The following is a 19,642-nucleotide window of genomic DNA, read 5'->3' as shown; positions in this document are numbered from 1 at the left end:
CATTGTCATAGGGCACATGTACCCCAATATTTATAGCAACACTTTCAACAATAGCCAAATCATGGAAAACCCTTTCTCTTAATTTCACTCATTGTGAAATCTCATGGGTGGGAAGGTCGGCAGATGGAGGGGCTCACTCAGTCCCCTGTGGTTGGGAGAGGCGGGCTATGTACCACAGATGTGAATCCCTGCTCCAGCAAACCCTCCTCCGCTTCAGCTCTACCTTCCTAAAACACAAATTATGGATGGCTTTGCCATTGGGTCTCAGCTATTTTGAACTTGGTTGCTAAAATTTATTACTTACAGTCATGTGTTTAGACACTTGGAAATGCCTGGAGGTTTTTGAGAGGGCAGAGATCAATTGCAGCCCTAATATTGTCATCGTGCACTACTGTTAGATACAAATGTGCTCCTGATCCTGTACCTCTTAAAATTAGATATATGCGGATCTAAAATTAGATATATGTGTATGTGTTTATGGAGCTCATACATTTAAACATTAGAAGCTGAATACACTTTCTAAAAGCCAAAGAGATATCAAAGAAAAGCTAGAACTACACGGTAAAAGCAGAAGAAAAAAAAAGAAACAAACAAAAACAGATTTTATTTAGGACTAACACAATAGAGGAAAAGAGACCCCGGTATATAAGGGACTAATAGGAGTTTACAGCTAAGGAGTGGGGTAGGGGTCAGTGGATGTGGAATTATCATGAGAAAACATCAAGGGTGAGGGGGATTCTGGTCAAACCATTTTAACAGCATTTTTTTGTTGAAGACAGTCCAGTGTGATTAGGCACCACCAGGGCAATGGTGAAGGAGGAGGCATTGATAAGATATCTAGGATGATCCTTTATCAAGAGTTGGGGTGGGCACCTGGGTGGCTCAGTCAGTTAAGTGTCCAACTTCAGCTCAGGTCATGATCTCGCAGTTCATGAGTTTGAGACCGTCATTGGGCTCTGTGCTGCCAGCTCAGAGCCTGAAGCCTGCTTTAGATTCTGTGTCTCCTTCTCTCTCTCTTTCCCTCTCCAGCTCGCACCCTGTCTCTCTCTCAAAAATATATAAACGTTTAAAAAGTTAAGCGTTGGGGGTTCTCACTTTGCAAGATACTTGCTAAAACTGGATGTTATAAGAGGATATGGAGATGGGCCTATGAGAAGGTTCAGACACCTAACTCAAGTTTGGTCAAGAAAATAACTTTTGCCACATGTTAAAATGTAACATTTCAAAATGTCAATAAGTTACTTATGGAAGAAAAACAATTTGTCCAGTTACAAGTTGTGATTTTTATTTTCAAAATAATTTAGAGAAAATAATTTTTTAAAGGTTTATTTATTTTTGAGAGTGGGGAAGGAACAGAGAGAGAGGGAGACAGAGAATCCGAAGTTGGCCCTGGACTGACAGCAGCAGTGAGTTCAAAGCAGGGCTGGAACTCAGGAACGGAGAGATCGTGACCTGAGCTGAAGTCAGATGCTCAACCTAAATGATTTTAAGAAAACATAGGTTATACAGATTATATATTAGTATTGTTAAATTTACAGAAAAATATTGACCTAAGAATTGCAGCCATACTAAGATTTGGGAGTGTAGTTTTATACTTAGAGTCACTTGCTGAGAATTAATAGGGATAAAAGTTTTGTTACAAAGTAATAGCACCCTTTGGATGCCCAGTTCCCTCTCCCCTAGTACTTTTCTATTTACAATATTGTGACCGAGAAAAATGACCCTAGTCCTTCCCTAATGGACGAGTAATTTAGACAACACCTTCTGGAAAATACACACACACACACACACACACACACACACACAGAATAACAATTCAAACCAGCTAAATGCTAAATGACAAAGGGGTCTCTAATGAAATCTCAGAGGTGTAGCTAAAGGAAATAAAGAAAGGATTTAAATACCAAGTCATATAATGTGCAGGAAAAGAGCTGAACTTGAAATAAGTATTGGCTTCAGGAGGTTTGCTTTTTATCTCTTACACCTGTTTTACAGAACGGACTTCATTTGTTCCTGCTGCATATTAATTTCCTCAATATCTTGGGGAATATTAAGAACCAACATGTGGAATTTAATCATCTAATTCCTACCATCACAGAAGGAATTGATATTTTAGTCTCAATAAAAATATTCAAAAAAAAATCTCCTGGATTTTTCCCCCAGGACCTTCCCCCAGGACCACTTCCCCCAGGACCACTAAATTGTGATAGGCTATGGAAGAAAATGTTAGCAGAGATTAGGTCCCTCTGTGTAGCTAGAAAAGTGGTACATCCCATTTATACCACTTGTTTGGAGTAAAGTGAAGGAGGGGTATTTCTGAGAAGAGCAGAGTTCTGGCCAAAGGGCAACGTGGACATCCTCCATAATGGCGCACGAATAACGTTTAAACCAATCTCATTTTTGAGCAATTACAAACTTTATAAAAATAAAGTACAGTTTTAGGCAGAAGTCTACCAATTAGTCTTAGTTCTGAACTCTGAAGCTTTGCCAGGCAATCCTCCATAACGTTACAAGTAATGAGCCTTCAAGCATTTGACATTGCAGGCCATATTTTCTCATCATCGCCTTTACACCTCAGGATACTACGTGTTTTCCTCCTGAATGCACTCTAGCTTAATATTCTGCCTGTTAAAATCGACAAGTTGTGAACAAAATCCTTTATTTGTTGAAAGCAAATACGAATTGGAAAGGGAGGATGACTCGAATACATCTGCAATGACACTATATTTCTCTTCTTACAGATGGAATTTTCACTTACCTTTGAAGCCATATCAGATCCTATCCGTAAAGTTGTTTAGGTTCACACATATCTTCATATCAAAATATATCTTTTTTTAATTTCTTAGGAAATACTATCAAGCCAAATCTACATCGTTAATTGGATATTTTTCTTCAAATTAATTTTGTACCAATTCATTTTGTTTGAGTCCATTACTCAATTTTTGGGGTTTTTATATAATCATGTTTAATTGTATCCTTTCATCATTTAACCTTTTCTTTTTTCAAACCTATGAATAAGAATTAGGTGACTTTACATCTAAGAGTATAGCTAATATCTATACTTCAAGACTATATTCTTCTACATAATATTTGAGCATTATCAGCTATATTAAAATGAAGAAAGTACAACTTTAATCCAATCTTATCCATTTTAGCACATTAAACATGTTAAAGTCTTATATAAGATACAAATTCATAGGTGTGCGTGTGTATGTATACAAATATACGTAATTCCACAGATGTAACCATTTTGTAATAGTATGTGATTGAACTACATGTATATTTTAACAGATTTATTCTGGGTCCTATGGTGTATCTCATATTCTAAGTATTTGTAATATATTTCATCGTAGGTAAACATCCAATACATAGAGATATAATTTAAATAAGTTGCTGTGTTCTGTCCTCTGTAGAAAATCTCCCTCTTTAGATTCTAGCTAGCTATATAACACTCTTCAATTACTAATATATTACACAGAGGCATTCTGCAATCACACGTGCAAGCTATTTGATATACTGGATGTGGAGTTAATATTAATTTGGAAACAACATCACTTAAAATAACGTAATCTCTTATTGAATTCTTTCTTGAATACTGATGGACTTGTTAGTTTTCATATTTATGGCATTCTCTTCAGATCTCAAATACTTTTTCTCTGTAAGATAAATGGCATTACCCATCTCAACAATAGTTGAGAATTTTTATAGTATATCTTCTGTGGATGCAGCATATTCTTCTCAAACATTAAGCATAAGTTTATTGAATAAATTTTTTCAAATCACTTTATTATCTAAATTTTACAAGTCCATTAACCTTAAATTATTTTCATTAGGCATACCTTATTCTCTGGTGGTTCTTGTCTTTGGGTTTCCTAAAACTGTGTTACCACTGATGAACTCCTATCATATAATCATCTGTATTCAATAATTATTTTACATTTCTGAGCTCATTAGCCACTTTCTTCTGCATCGTGAACTTAAAGATTTCTGAATCTTTAAAAAACTTAAGCCATCTTCAATTTAATCCTCAGCTAGACAATCAGATTTTTATGAATGGGGATGTATTCAATATAGCTGGATAGTTGAAAAGTGAAGGAAAAAAAAGGGGGTGATCGGCAAAACAGAATTGTTACAAACATACAGGTCACATGCAAATACAGACCATTGCATCCAATAACAAAGTTCAAAAGTAGGTGTGTGTGTGTGTGTGTGTGTGTGTGTGTGTGTGTGTGTGTTTTAAGATTAGCATCTGTATGAAAAATTCTAGAAATGTCTTGGCTGCTTAAGAAATGTTATGAAACCTTTAGAACACTGAAAAGGAGGCACTGTATGGATTATTTTCCCATTTTTTTCCAACTTTTTTAAAGCTCTTTTAATCACTAATGGTGTTCAGACAGTGCATTTTTCCTTCCCGATTGATTCAGCTTTTAAGCAGTCTTTAGAATTCAAATGAAGTTTGCTATTCTGCTGAGTCTGGCTAAATAGTATTCCTTATGAATCAGTCAAATGCATTCATAAATCATGTAAAAGGAATACCTGCACTTTATATAGTTGCTGAAAGTTCCATCATTACTGATCATTTATCATCTTATTTAGATTACTTATGAAGGTTTTTTGTTGTTGTTGTTTTATCTCAAGTATCCTAGTTTGGTATTTAAACTTTTATAGGGTCAAATGTGTACCATTTAAGTATGTGTACCAATTAAGTACTAATTGTCAACAAATGGCTCTATTTGAGGTGAGGAAAATAACATGTCTCTTCCATGATGGTACAGCATGTCCTAGAATGTTCTGATCATCCACATAGGCTGTTGAGTAAAAACTTACAAGATTGTGTATAGGACATCAGTTGGCCTTTTCCATCTGACATATGTGTTTAAATATTTTCTGTCATTTATTAGCTCTGATATGGTTATCCATTTACTTTATTATAAAACAAAGTAGTAACTTGCTCACTGAATTAGGAGAATTAAATGAGAAATAGATCAAAAATCTTGCTATTTAGTGTAAATGTCACTTTATTTCATATTTCTTAGACACACATGGAGAAAGTTCCCCTTCTCCTGCTCAAGGAGAATAAAAATCCATTTCCCTTTCTGAATTATTAGTTTCCTAGGAATGCCATAACAATGTACTACAAACTGGTTGGCTTAAAAATGCCTGAAATCTATTCTCTCAAAGTTCTGGTATTGATATGGCCATGTCCCCTCCAAAGCCTTTAAGGGACAATCTGTCTCATGCTTTTTTCTTGGCTTCTAGTGTCACTGGTAATCCTTGGCATTCTTTGGCTTATAGCTATCATTTCAATCTCTGTCTAGACCTTCACATGACACTCTTCCCTCTGTGCCTGTATCTGTTTTCCCATGGCCTTCTCTCTTATAAGGGCACACCAGTCATATTGCATTAGGGCTCGTACAAATGATGTCATCTTAACCTGATTATATATACAAAGACCCTCTTGTCAAGGAAGCTCACGCTTTCAGGTAACAAGGATTAGGACTTCAAGAGGTTTCTAGAAGGGAAGGCAGAGGACACACACCATTCAACCTATAACACTAGCCATTTTAAGCAATATATTCTCACCCCAGTCAATACTGGAATCTTTCTTGTCAATATACTCTCTACACTCTAATTCAAAAATCAGATAAGCCTCCAAACAGTTATAGAAGTGCTATATTTACCAGTGTATTATTATGTAGAAAGTTTGCTGCTTTATTCATTTTTGAAGCCCACAATGTGGTTACTATAGACAAATCAGAAAAACATGACTCCAGTGTAATTAGCTTATCAAGCTGCAAAGTAGAAATTATATTAAATATTATAGAAACTAAAACTTAGACCCTTTCCATCAACTGTTGATAGGAAAAATAACAAAACATTTCTCCTGCTTTGATATATTGTGTCCTTTGAAGCAACAGTGAAGTGAACCATTAAAAAGTAAAACACTCCATTGAACTGAAAAACAAACTGAATGGGAAAGCGAATGCCTTAGGAAAAAGCAGTTTTGTAATCTCTGCTTTCATGTCTCCTTGTGTCTTTGATGGATGATGAGAAAAGCTAAATTCTAAACAAAAATGCCACAGTGACTGCAATACTATTACTTCTTGTTTTGCATATCAAGAGAAGTTTTTAAAGAATACCCCCAAATGCCAACCAAATGGAAAATGACAGGATAGTGAAAAAAAACACCATATCAAAATTACCATTTTACAGTTCACTTCCTAATGACAAAAGAGACTTCTCTATTTCATGGGCCTTCAATTTACTTGATGAAAGAGAGGAGGGGGGGGTTGCTCTTGGATTGCTTATAAGTTGATTGTTTTCCAAGTTTTCAAACATAAAGTTAATTTCACAATAATTCGTATTTAATGTGCTTACCCATTTGTGCTATTCGGTTGTGTCATGTTAACAGAAATTGATGTCCTGTTCACAGAAGAAAGAGTACCTTTCTGAAGAAGATAATTCATTAATAAAAGGAGTCCTCTTGGAATGTTTTGGCTGAAAAAAAAATTAACTCCTGGCCAAACTTAATTTAAAAGGCAGATATAGTCCTAGAACATATATTCATGACCCAAAACTTGTGACTCACTTAACCATGAAATCAGTAAAAGAATTAGAGCAAGATAAAGGAATTAAAAGTTCCAAATAGGACAGGAGTAAGTGAAAATATTGAAGAGGGAGACTAGGGCAGACCTGATGATGAAGATAAAATGTGAGCAAGGTAGAAGGTCAGGCAAGTGGCCAAGCAGATCCAAGGCAAGAGCTTCCCAAGCAGAATGATCAGCTAATGTATCCTAAAGCATGAGTGCCTGATTCACACGAAGGAGAGAAAAGAGGCCACAGGAAGAAAAGTAAGGAGAGAGAAGAAGGGAGTACCAAAGAGGTGACAGGCACAAGGCATTGTCACATCTCACAGACCCCTGGCTATCCCTATGAAAAACCACTGCACAGTGTTGGTGGCAAAGGTGAGGAGGAAAGAGACAGCATGCTCTGTCTCTTGCTTAAAAAGGAGAATTCTGGTTCCTATGATGAGAATCGACTGAAGCCATCCTCGAAAAGTAATGACAGTCAGACCACAGAGTAGGCGATGAGGAGCACTACATTTCTGGTTATATTTTGAAGACAGGATCGGCATAATTTTGTGACTGATTAAAGGTGGAGTGAGAGAGAAAATTGTGTCGGGATGGGGAAGGGTAGTTCTAGTTCTAAAGTTTGAACTTCATCGACTGGAAACATGAAATTATCAACCCAGAGGGTGAGGTGTGCGAATGGATCAAATGTGAGTAGACATACGTGATTTGGGGAGAGGCATATCAGGGACTCAGTTTGGGGTCAGTGAAATTGGATATATCTATGTGTCATCCGTGTAGCAGCACCAAGTGATGTCAGAATGTCGTATCTTGAGCTCATTCTCCGGGTCCTGCCATGGATGGCAGACAGGGAGGAGCGAGGCACAGCAGTGTAAGGTTGGAGAACAGATCAGGCTTCCCTTTTCTACTGAAGGCTGGAAATAATCATGAGCCCAATCTAACCCTGAACAGAGACACAAAGCTGAAATTGAATAAGAGAGAAAAGATTTAAATTTAACTGGATTACACTTTTTTTCATGTGCTAAAGGAACTGGAGGTTTTGCTTTAGATAGTATTAACTATGCAGATAAGAAGCACAGAGCATGAGGGAGAGCAACCTTAAAGTATTTTCTAGTTTATACCCCGTCAACATCAAATTATGAAATCACATAAATATGTCTAAGACATGTTTATTATAGTAAAATATAGAGGAGATGTGCAAAAAGTCTATGAAAGCATGGGATTATCAAAAATGCATGTTGCCATCTACAGTCACGGCAAGAATACGATTTCATAATTGGACATGTGAGCAAGATATAATTGAGATACACTGAAATGTGTTTAAGCAGAGGCGTATAGTTCATTGTGATAGCATAAACTGGAAAGAGATATTAAAAATAAAGCAGAAAGTGTGTATTATGGGGATATTTTATGTGGGTGGGAAGAAGTGTCTTGAATGCAATAACAAGGAGTAAGGATGCTATTCTACAGTGATGTCAGACCTATCCTTTCTAATGCAGAATGCTGTTTGTTACTCCATTAACAAGAGCCATTTTAAAAAGCAGGTTTATATGTTTGCAAAACAGAAATTTTGTCCATTTTTAGTAATGGATCAGATGAGATTTGCAGACAAACATCTACTAAAGTACACCTAAAACTACTGGATTGAATGCTAAAAGGGAACATATTTTGTTAAGCATGCGTAAGGTTTATGGTAGAATAAAATAACTGATTGGATATCAGAGAAAGCAAAGCAAAGCAAAAAAAAAAGGCTTAATTGTTGGGGGTTGGGGGTACCTGGATACAGTGCAAGTTAAAAGGCTGAAAAGCGCCCCTGGAGAAAAACAACATTAATGGGTAACTAGGGGAATAAAGGCAAAAACAAGCCAGCAAGTGAACAAACATCAACAAAAAATTACTTGTTTGGAGTGCCTGGGTGGCTCAATCAGTTGAGCATCTGACTTTGGCTCAGGTGGTGATCTCACTGTTCATGAGTTTGAGCCCCACGTCGGCTTCTGTGCTGACAGCTGAGAGCCCGGAGCCTGTTTCAGATTCTGTGTCTCCCTCTCTCTCTGTCCTTCCCCCACTCATACACTCTCTCTCTGTCTCTCCAAAAATGAATAAATGTTAATTTTTTTTAAAACTACTTGTTTGCTGTGAGCAGAAAGAAAACAAACTAAGAAGGCTCTCCTGAGAAATCTTATTTTGAACTCCTATCCTTGATTTTGGGTCATAAACTGAAGTGTAAGTTCCCTGGCTGGTGTGGTAAAAAGAAGAAAAGATTATTTCACATACAAAGATCTATCGTTGCTTCGCCACTGGATCCATGGAAGAACCATGTGCAAATGCTCACAGACAAGAGTAACAGTGTCCTTGGATAAAAGCCATAAAGTCCCAAGAAATTCCAACTCAACTACATACCCCTGAAAAATACTGAGAAAGCCAGCCAATGTGGATGAAATTAAACCCTGCAGAATCAGATACAGAAGTTTCATAAATATATATATATATATATATATATATATATATATATATATATATATGAGGGCCAAATACAACAAACCGCAAAGATTTAAAAAGTAACAAGAACTTCTAGAATTGAATAGATACACAGATACATACACATGGGGGAAGGGAGTTCAATTTATGTTCTATTTCTGGTTATGACACACAAGGGTGTAAAAGCCCTCTATTTCTACTAAAAACAGAACAAAAACAAAAACCAAACCCATGGAATCACTACATAAACCAATCATTATTTGGTACAGATGGAATGCTTTTGTTGCTCCAAAATTCATGTGCTGAAACCTAGTTCCCTGATGTAATGGTATTAGGAAGTGTGACTTTGGGAACATAATTAGGTTATGGTGGCCAGTGGTTTCTCGGTCAGTGAGTTCAAGCCCCACATCGGTCTCTCTGCTGTCAGCACAGAGCCCACTTTGGATCCTTGGTCTCCCTCTCTCTCTGCCCTTCCTCCTCTTCTTGCATTCGCTTGTGCTCTCTCTCACTCTCTCACTCAGAAAAATAAAGTTAAAAAAAAAAAAGAGTCTCCAGAGAGTTCCGTTGTTCTTTCCTCCATGTGAAGACACAGCAAGAAGACCATCCGTGAACCAAGGATCAGGCCCCCCATCAGACATTGAATCTGCCAGCACCTTGATCTTGGATTTTCCCACCTTCAGAACTTGGCCCAGAGGGACCAAGACATTATTCTTTAAAGCCATCAAAGTACTATGCACACAAAATGATGACATGCCTCAACTTTCATGCTTCAGCCTTTGTAAGTGAGCAAGTTACAGCAGACACTTTGATATCTGGTACCAGTTGCCAAGGTCTCGGGCAGGGCAGGTAGAATAAGCTGGCTAGAGAAGTACAGTCTTTGCTCAGGTGAGGGGAAGCCATAAAGTGCTGGAGCACTGAATTTTGGTTTTGAAGGAGACACTCACAAAATGAAACTATTTTTCAATTATTTTCAATAATTGTCTTATGCAGAATATTGTCAAGAACACAGATAAGGGGTAGGGGGTAGAGATAGAAAGCATATTGTGAACTCACAGCCTCATACTCTCACATGGATAGGTTCTTATGGTCCTATGATTTGTTTCTCAATTTCATGTCCATGTGGTTTGCCGGGACAATCAAATATTTGCCACTCCTCCCACACAAAGGTTTTTTTTTGTCCTTTTCCCTTGAGTCTTGGCTGACCTTGTAATAGTTTGTCCAGAACACCAGCACCATTGTGTTAGTTCTGGACCTGGGTTTTAAGAGTCCTGGCAGTTTGTTTTCAACTTCTCAGACAGGGATTTACCTGTGAAGAGTGTTGGCTTCCCTGGGTCAGAGGACAAGAGGAGAAGGTGATTTGGAAGCTCCCACGTTTTCCTGTTGAAACAACAGACATACCAATATGTTACCTTGGATTGTGAGTGCTGCTCACGCTTCTAGGTGACAGTGACCCCATGGTGACTCAAGCCAAAACTAGCAGAATATCTCCTTACCTGAACCCAGCTTATAGTGCAGAATCATGAGCAATATGTGTTTTGTTTGTTTGTTTGTTTATTCGAGAAAGAGAGAGAGAGAGCAAGAGCATGAGCAGGGGAGGGGTCAGAGGGAGAGAGACAGAGAGAATCTCAACAGGCTCCACTCCCAAGGGGGGTGGGGGGCTCGATCCCACGACCCTGGGATCATGACCTGAGTCGAAATCAAGAGTCTGCGCTCAACCCACTGAGTCACCCAGGCACCTTTAAGTGACTTTTAAGTCACTAAATTTGGAAATAGCATTTTACATGTCTTTTGACAATTTAAATGCTGTCTTTGCAGAGCTATGAAAGGCTTTAAGTCCTGCACATTCAATTTTTAATCACAAAAAATTTTGGGTGGCATGTTCATTTCTTGTACCTTTGAAGTCTTTCTAGGTTTCTTTTTTTTAATTTAATTCTTTTTCAAGTTTATCTATTTTTAAGAGAGAGAATGAGAGCACGAGCTGGGGAGAGGCAGAGAGAGAGATACAGAGAGAGAAACACAGAATCCAAAGCAAGCTCCAGGCTCCAAGCTTTCAGCACAGAGCCTGATGCAGGGCTTGAACCCATGAACCATGAGATCATGAACCGAACCAAAGTCGGAGGCTTAACTGACTTGAGCTAGCCAGGCACCTCTGTCCCTCTAGATTTTGAAACTGGTCCTCTAAGGCCATGGATCTATCTTAGAAGTTCTCTCATTTTAACAATAGGTGCAATACTAACAAGGAAAGGGAACTTCTGTGTCTACTAATTGATACAGATGGATGTTTACTGTTCTAGTATCTTAGTAAATCAGAGCCAAAAGCAGATATTGTTGCTTCAGGAGAAATCCCCATGGCATCATTAATTCCTAAGTGCTCATCAAATATTTGTTTTATTTTTCCAAGTAGTCGGCTGCTTTTTCTTTTTCTTTTCTTTTAGTTTATATATATATTTAGACCCACAGACCTCTTTAGAGCATACTTTTAACAGAACACCCATTAAGATCTGAGGCCAGGGTCAGATTAGGCCGTTACTGAAATTTTGAGTAGGATTTCAGTCACTGTCTTGTCAAGTTTCCTGATACTGGGAAAGATCCATGTGATTAAGTCAAGGCTGATCTGCCTACAGACTATCTTTTTTTTAGTTTCACTTCGGGTTTTAGGGATTTCTTTTTTTATTATACCTTTGAGATATTTGAGTCTCAGAGCGAAATATTACCTAGGTATGGTATTCCCTCTGGTCAATGAGTTTCCTTAACAAGGCTAATGCAGGCGGACTCTTGTGAGTATTGAAACTGGACTATGCAACGAAGGAAGCTCATTTTGTAACAGCAGTCTACACAGCCTTGAGGGTTAACGTGCTTTAAGCTTACCTGCTCCTTGCTTGATGACTTAAGTCCCTCGTTCTGTATCAGAACTAACCTACTTCCCTTGAGATCCGTAGACCACTGGCCTTGACGAATGAAGAATCAAATTTTCCCAGAAGAGAAAGAATGGCTACATTGAAAAACAGCTACCACTGATTCTAGCAAGTCTGTCCAAGGTCATGTTGACATACGACTAACGTCCTGGCCACCTGCTTCTCCTGCACATAGCCCTGTTCTCTTTTCCCACACCTTAAAACCCTCTGGCTCCCCCTTTATGGGGAAGGTACTCACTGAGACGTTAATCCACTATTTTCCCAGGTTGCCAGCTTCCTGATAAAGGTTTTCCTACCATCACTTGTCTCTTGGGTACTGATTAGTCCGGGACCCACCTGTCCGGTAACAATCTGGTGACACAGTTGGTGATTTGCCAGAGTTTGCTAGATGTTGCCCACAGTTTCAACATCAGCACAGAACAATTCCTCCCTCTCGACACTTCTCCTAATTTCAAAATCTGTGGATAGTAGAGAGCGATGCGGATTATTTCAGTGAAGTGCAATTCAAGTTTGAACTAGCAGGGGCTGGTATAACCACCCTGGTCAGGGTAGTTGCAAATCTGGATACTTATTTTTGCATGTCAGTCTTTCCTCGGGCTCCAGGAGGAAAACATACTGAGAATCAGCCCTGATAACATCCTAACTCCTACAGAACCTTAAGTCTACCTATGATTTTATTCTCAAGAGATGGGATTTCTTTGGAGGAGAGATGGCAGGTCTGGCTCATGGGATCCTATTAGAAGACTTAGGACACTCTACTGCTGTCTGCAAATAATTTTGCAAGTTCCCAGAGAGGCATAACTCAACTCTCACACATAACACACTCAAAGTGAATTATTCTTGGCTCTCAAGAATTCCTAGGTAGTCCATGACTCTGTGTGTGTGTGTGTGTGTGTGTGTGTGTGTGTGTGTCCCCACTCCTTCATTCATGTAAGGAAATTTACTCCTCATTCACTCTATATGAAATGAAAAAAAATCTTTTCTTCTAATTTTCTGATTTTCTTCAATTTATTTGGAGGAAATAATGTACTTTTGGTTCCTCTATTTTTTCCTACATATTATACCTTTTTAGTCTGTATTGCGGTGGAAGGATTTTAAATAAATTGAGGCTATAACAGACACAGGTAGCCCCTTACCGAAAATCATGCTTCTGGAAAATGTTTTCTTATGTTAGGTGTTGATGAAATCCGTATTAACAGTCCATGCATAATCCCTTTATTGAGAAATAGGTGGCAAGATACCAAGATCTCAAATTGCAGGAAAAAAACTGATTTGCTTTGCCTCTTCACTGTATTACCGACAGGGTGAGGTCATGGAAATTGAAGTGTGTAAAAATCGGAGGAAAAGTGCATAAATTATACATATATATAAAAAGCTAAGCTCAAAAATATTCCAGATTATACCTGAAGCCAATATGTAACCTATACGTCAATTAAAAATAAAAAAGAGAGTTTTGATTATGTGTTTTTTTAAAAGAGGGGGAATATTTTAAAAACGTTGATGTGTACAATTGAGGATATAAATGTATAAAGTAACATTCTGATAATAATCATGTATTATTCATGTGATTCTTTACATTATATTTTATAAACTTGCAGAGTTTATAGGTCAGATGCCTGCATTCCAAACAAGTAAGTACTTATTTCATCAATTTCTCTTATATAATAAGCAGATTTTTCACAGACCTTTGCTTCAGCATGATTTGGCAGCTAATAAAGTCTGAATGTTTATTTGTTGTTTGTTTATACTTAGGTTAATGTGTCAAATAATCATCTTCCCATTTGTAAATAAGCATATAATTGCTCAGTATCTGAATACAGCACCTTTAGTCTCCAGAGAGTATTAGAAAAGCTAACTGAAGTTAATCATCCCAGATCAGACCGTCAACAGAATTTTAGAAGGGAGGGTAAATAGTGTGAGGCAAAATAAGATTAAAATCTTTCATGTCATTGGAGGGAAGTAAAAATTGTTTAAATTACTTTGGGTGACATATAGATCTATGCAACCCCAAAAATGACTATTAATGTAATCAGAACCTCTAGAATTAGAAATATCACGAGTACCTTTCAAATCAAGGTTTTTCAAAAAAACATTTTCATTTTATAAATTACAGAGAGTTTCATTAATTTAGTCACAAATAAAATTAATAGGAAAAAAGACAGTATAAATCAGTAAATACGGATGGAAGGAACTATTTCAAATATTTAAAAATATAAAAAATATATATTCTACTGTCTTTCCCTAATGAAAGATTTATGTGTTCAGTGTTTGACAGGAAATGCAAAATTCAACTACAGGGTCTGCCTAGTTTTCACAGAACCACACTGACTGGAAGTTGTGCATATTGGAGTTGTATCCTCCAGATATGCCCAAGTGCCAGTTAACAAGGTTCTATGCCAAGTGAAAACTGCCTGTATATATATGTGTATATATACCACTCATTAAAAAATACATGAATTGTAAAACTAAATGTGTATAAATATATGCCTTGCAAATACTTAAGTAACAAAATTAATTACAACGAACCTACAGGTAACAATACAAACACCATCCAAAGGTCAAAAAAAACAGAGCGTTTAAAGGCAGACTATTTCTAGCCATAGCTATTTGTTTGGGAAACATTATAGCTGCTACATAAGCAAATCCAAAGATAAGCAAGGAAGAATTGGCAGATACATTATCATTCGGTCTTTGTCACATAATTTAAATTAAGTAATCAATAATTATATACAAGAACTGAATGATATTATCAATAAGGTTGATTAAATTCTATCAGTAGAAATCTCCTACGAAGACAATATGCAGCCTCGTGTAGTCAATAAAAACCTAAAATGGTCATGTGAAAGACTTTATGATCTTAAAAATCAAGGTGAACGAGACAGGAGTTAAATTATCAGATTACAGTATTATGAAACAGAACACTAAAAGGGTTTTTTTTTTTATTTTTAAGATAAGAATTTGAATTATTTTATTTTATTTTTTTTAAAGTTTATGTATTTATTTTGAGAAAGAGACAGTGGGGAAGGGGCAGAGAGGGAGGGATAGAGAATTCCAAGCAGGCACTACACTGTCAGTGCAGAGCCCAAAATGGGGCTCTAACAAACCATGAGATCATGATCTGAGCCAAGACCAAGAGTCTGATGCTTAACTGATTGAGCCACCCAGGCGCCTCAGAAAACTAAAAGTTTTAAGCAACAACAACAAATGTGGTTAAACATGTGAAATAATATCAACCACTATGTTAAGAAAGCAAATCATCAAAGACATCTAAAAATCGTTGTGTTAAACGCCATTAAGCATTTTAAAATCCAAGAATATAAAGCAAGAACGGAGGCAGTGTAAGTAGTTAAAAATATTATAGAATTTAATACAATCAGGAAGAAATTGGTATCAAATTGAAAAATAGATAAGATCAATGCAATACAAAACAACTATACTTTGTATAATTAATAGTGAATCCAATAACAAATACTTAAATTTAAAAAAATCTGGAAATGCAATTGCCTTCTAAGAAATACAACTTATGTTTTATCCTCATATGTTTGGAGATTAAAGGGATGTTCTAAACTTGAGACAGTTAAAGCTTATTTTAATCCTGCCTTTTGAGTTTGGGCAGCATGTTTTCCATAAAACATGACTCTTAATCAGTTGAATTGCAGCTAGTTCCAGGAACCTATAACCACAGTTATTTGCTGGTCATAGGTCTCAATTTATTTTTGTCCCTTTGATTCCTGCTGTTATAGGCTACCTTCCACTTCCACCCCCAAATATGTATGGTTGAAACCTAATCTCCAGTGTAATGGTGTTTGGGGTATGACCTTTGGGAGGTCATGAATAAGATGAATGTTCTTATTAATAGGATCAGGAAAAGCACCCCAGAGAGAGAGAAAGAGAGAGAGAGAGAGAGAGAGAGAGAGAGAGAGAGATCACTCATCATGAAGGGGCACAGAGAAAAAGCCGCTAAGAACTAGGAAACAATGTCACAAGACATGTGGGTTTCCCAACCTACAGAACTATGAGAGATAAATTGGTTTATAAGCCACCCAGTCTGTGACATTCTGTTACAGCAGCCTGATGTACCAAAACATGCCACCCAGCCCCCTTGAACTAATGATGGCAATCTTGAAGTCACATGTCTGGAATAGGAAGACTACAATCTTAAAGTCTTTTGTGGCAGGGCTAAATATAAATGGGACTGTACCATCCAAAAGCTTTTAAAATGGCAATTCAAAATGCCACTGGTGGCTCCAAAGTACAAACTTCCAGTGATAAGTATGTACTAGGGGTATAATGTACAGCATGAGGACTGCAGCTAACATTGTCATATGACACGGAGCAAAGTTGCTAAATCTTGAATCTCATCAAATTGTGTCCACTGTATTCCTTTCTTTTCCTTGTGTCTGTATAAGAAAATAGATGTTAGCCGAACATGTTGTGGCAACTATTTCAAAATATATGTAAATCAGACCATCATGCTATACATCTTGAACTTATAGCGATGTTTGTCATTTATTCATCAATAAAACTATAAGAATATAAGAAAAAGTAACATGGCATTACTACTACTTGAAGTCTGAAAGAATTACTCCTTACCAATCCTTCTCATCAAATTTCTCGAGTTTCTTTGTCACTTTATTATTACTGCATAAAGCCAATTCTTCCCTCTGTAGGTCATGAAAACAATATCTTTGAGGCTTCAAATATCCTGACATGCTCTATTTTCTGTCCTATCAGTTTGTAAATAAACCACATATTGTCTGGGCTCACATCTCTTCCTTCCTTCCTTCCTTCCTTCCTTCCTTCCTTCCTTCCTTCCTTTTCTTATACTTTTTAAATGTTTATTTATTTGAGAAAGAAAGAGGGAGAGGAGGGGGGAGGGGCAGAGAGACAGGAAGACCCAGAATCCAAAGCAGGCTCCAGACTCTGAGCTGTCAGCACAGAGCCTGATGCGGGGCTTGAACTCACAAACTGCGAGATCATGACCTGAGCTGAAGTCAGACGCTTAACCAACTGAGCTGCCCAGAAGCACCCCCCTCCCCTTTCTAAGGGTCCAAACAATTTAGTGCAAAATGAGAAAAGAAATGTTAAAAATTACTAAATATTTTCCTGAATTATAAAACAATACCTTAGTTCTTTTGTGGAAGTGTACTAATGTTTGCTTAAATTTGTTACAAAATAATGAATGTGCCATCTCAATATAATGTAGTAGTCTGGATAGGATCCTGGAACAAAGGGTATTAGGTGAAAACTAAGGAAGACTGAATAAAAGAATACATGTATATTAGTAACAAATGCACCATGCTGATAAAAGGTGTTAATAGGGAAAATTAAATGTGAGATATATGGAAGCTGTTTTCTTCTCAATTTCAATAAATTTATAATTGTTCTAAAAAATCTACTTATAAAAATAAGAATAAATAAATAAAATCTATTTAAAAATACACAAACTATTAAACTTAATGAATACTTGCTGACTCTAACCCTTGACCAAAGTAGAACAAAATTTTTAAATATAACAATTGATAATATCTAGGATCATCATCATCAATGTCACAATAGAAGAAAGTAAAATTAATGTTAGTTCACAACTGAAAACTCAAGTGTGAGGGTAAAAAAGCTATCAGCACTGATTGGCCACTAGTAATTTCTGTAGATTCTCCCATAAAAAAGAACTAGAATATCACCCTGATACTTCAACCTAGGAATTGCTTGCTGTTTCAGAGTCCTGGGTGATAAAGACAAACAGATCAATCATATCAGTGTATGAGGAAACTTCACAGCTTAACACTTTTATCTTAGTTTTAAAAATTACAGGTATTTGGGAGCACTTGGCTGGCTCATCAAGAGCATGAGACTCTTGATTTTGTGGTCATGAGTTCAAGCCCCAGGTTGGGTGTAGAGATTACTAAAAAAAAAAAAATTAAAAAGAGCAAAAATCTTAGGCTTGTACATAAAAATGCTGAGGAAGAAATTCCATTAGCACATTCCTCCTGCCTGACTTGATTCATATGAATAAGCTGAGACAAATCTATGTAGCAGATGGAAGTATGGATGGAAGAGTAAAAATACAGTACAAATATGGATGTCCCCAACATGAAGAAATTCTAGCAAAGAAAACTTGTAATCTTTTACCATAGAATCCTTCATGGTTTCCTCATTTCTCTAGACATTTTTTCCAGTTCATCCCACGTCTTAGCAGTTTGCTTATACTCTATAGCTTATACTAAATGCTTCTCAAACAACTTACTTAAAAAAAAATATTACAAGAAAGTTACAGTGGGAGTGGTCATTTGGGGGGACTATTCAGGTTTATAGTTTCACTCTCTAGGATCAAGTTCTGTGGATGCCTTATCTACATCTCATTAGCTTACCTTACAGTTCACCTGCAGTTTCTGTGACTGGTTCCCACTCACGGTAAGGGCTTGCTTTCAACCAAGCTCTTGGTTTCTTTTACTGAAGTTGCCTCTGTTCCCTGAGAGGCAGACTGAAATTTCCAGGGGGGGATGTTCATACCCTCTGTAATCACCTTCAACAGTGAGAGCAATGAGCTAGAGGGTAAATATTCCAGAGCCTCCAGTGCCCACGCAGGAATGTACTCATTACAATTTTACACGGTCCCCTTCCTTTCCCGCCCATTCCTCCCTCATTCAGTGCTTCCCAGGATTACTGCCAAAATAAACTAATTGGACAATAATCCTTTCTTTAAGGTGTTTCTTGTAAAACATGAATTTACATACATCTGTACTCCTAAAAAGGGTAAGAAGCTTTAGATTTCTACAAAGCATTGCATTGTAAGCTATGATTGTGAATGTATTTTTATATAGGATTGATACAAGAATCATCTACCAGGAAAAATAAAATAAAACAAATAAATAAAATATTTAAAATAAATAAATAAATAAATAAATAAACAAATAAATAAATAAAATGCAGTAAACAACATTGGCAAAGATGACCTAAGAATATTCAAAAATAATGAAACATAAAAACTGACCTCAATTTTAATTAGTCTGTCAGTCATATACTAACTCTTCAAATTTATTCTTTGTTCTTTTTAATCTATTATTCAAAATACATGAAGACAAAAAAGAAGACTTTAAGAGTAAAGATATTTTAAGTATCCCCTACTTTCAAACAGAAGGAAAATCCACAAAAACAATACACAGAATTCAATTATAATTGTGGTTATATTCATAAGCCTATAGGAAAGCAGATTTGTGGAAAAATCAACAAACATCTATTTATATCTTATTTGAAGGATTATATGAAAAAAAATTAAAAATATAGTAATAATCAGTATTATAGTCCTTCATCTTTACTTCCTTGTTACTGATAACTTTTACGACCTATTAATGTTTTTATATTTACTACCTGCTTGCAACATATAGTTGTTGTTTTTGTTTTTTTAAATATTTTAGTTTTTAAGTAATCTCTATACCCAACATGGGGCTTGAATTTCCAACCCAGAGATCAAGAGTCACATGTTCCGCTGACCAAGCCAGCCAGGCACCTCTGCATTTTATAGTTTGTTATTGTTGTGGTTGTTATTGTTTTACATGAGAAAAACACCAATATGGGAACTGACTTTATTAGAGGAACAGTGAAAGGTCTAGAGTTCTGTTAGAAACAAAAGGAGGGGCGCCTGGGTGGCGCAGTCGG

At 36.7% G+C, this 19,642-nt stretch overlaps 1 long non-coding RNA gene across 1 annotated transcript; it reads right to left on the bottom strand.

Annotated features, from left to right (window-relative positions):
• Nucleotides 1–1,310: 1,310 nt before the first annotated feature.
• Nucleotides 1,311–18,547, bottom strand: LOC111562351. Its single transcript, XR_002745554.2, has 4 exons — nt 18,355–18,547; nt 10,375–10,445; nt 6,379–6,449; nt 1,311–1,476 (listed from the first exon to the last, which is right to left on the bottom strand). It is a non-coding gene; the product is annotated as an uncharacterized LOC111562351 (long non-coding RNA).
• Nucleotides 18,548–19,642: the final 1,095 nt, after the last annotated feature.

This window comes from Felis catus, chromosome C2, assembly GCF_018350175.1.
Source record: "Felis catus isolate Fca126 chromosome C2, F.catus_Fca126_mat1.0, whole genome shotgun sequence".
In the NCBI taxonomy this organism is placed as follows: domain Eukaryota; kingdom Metazoa; phylum Chordata; class Mammalia; order Carnivora; family Felidae; genus Felis; species Felis catus.
The sequence above is the reverse complement of the archived record's forward strand: the minus strand, read 5'-3'. Positions and strand labels throughout refer to the sequence as shown.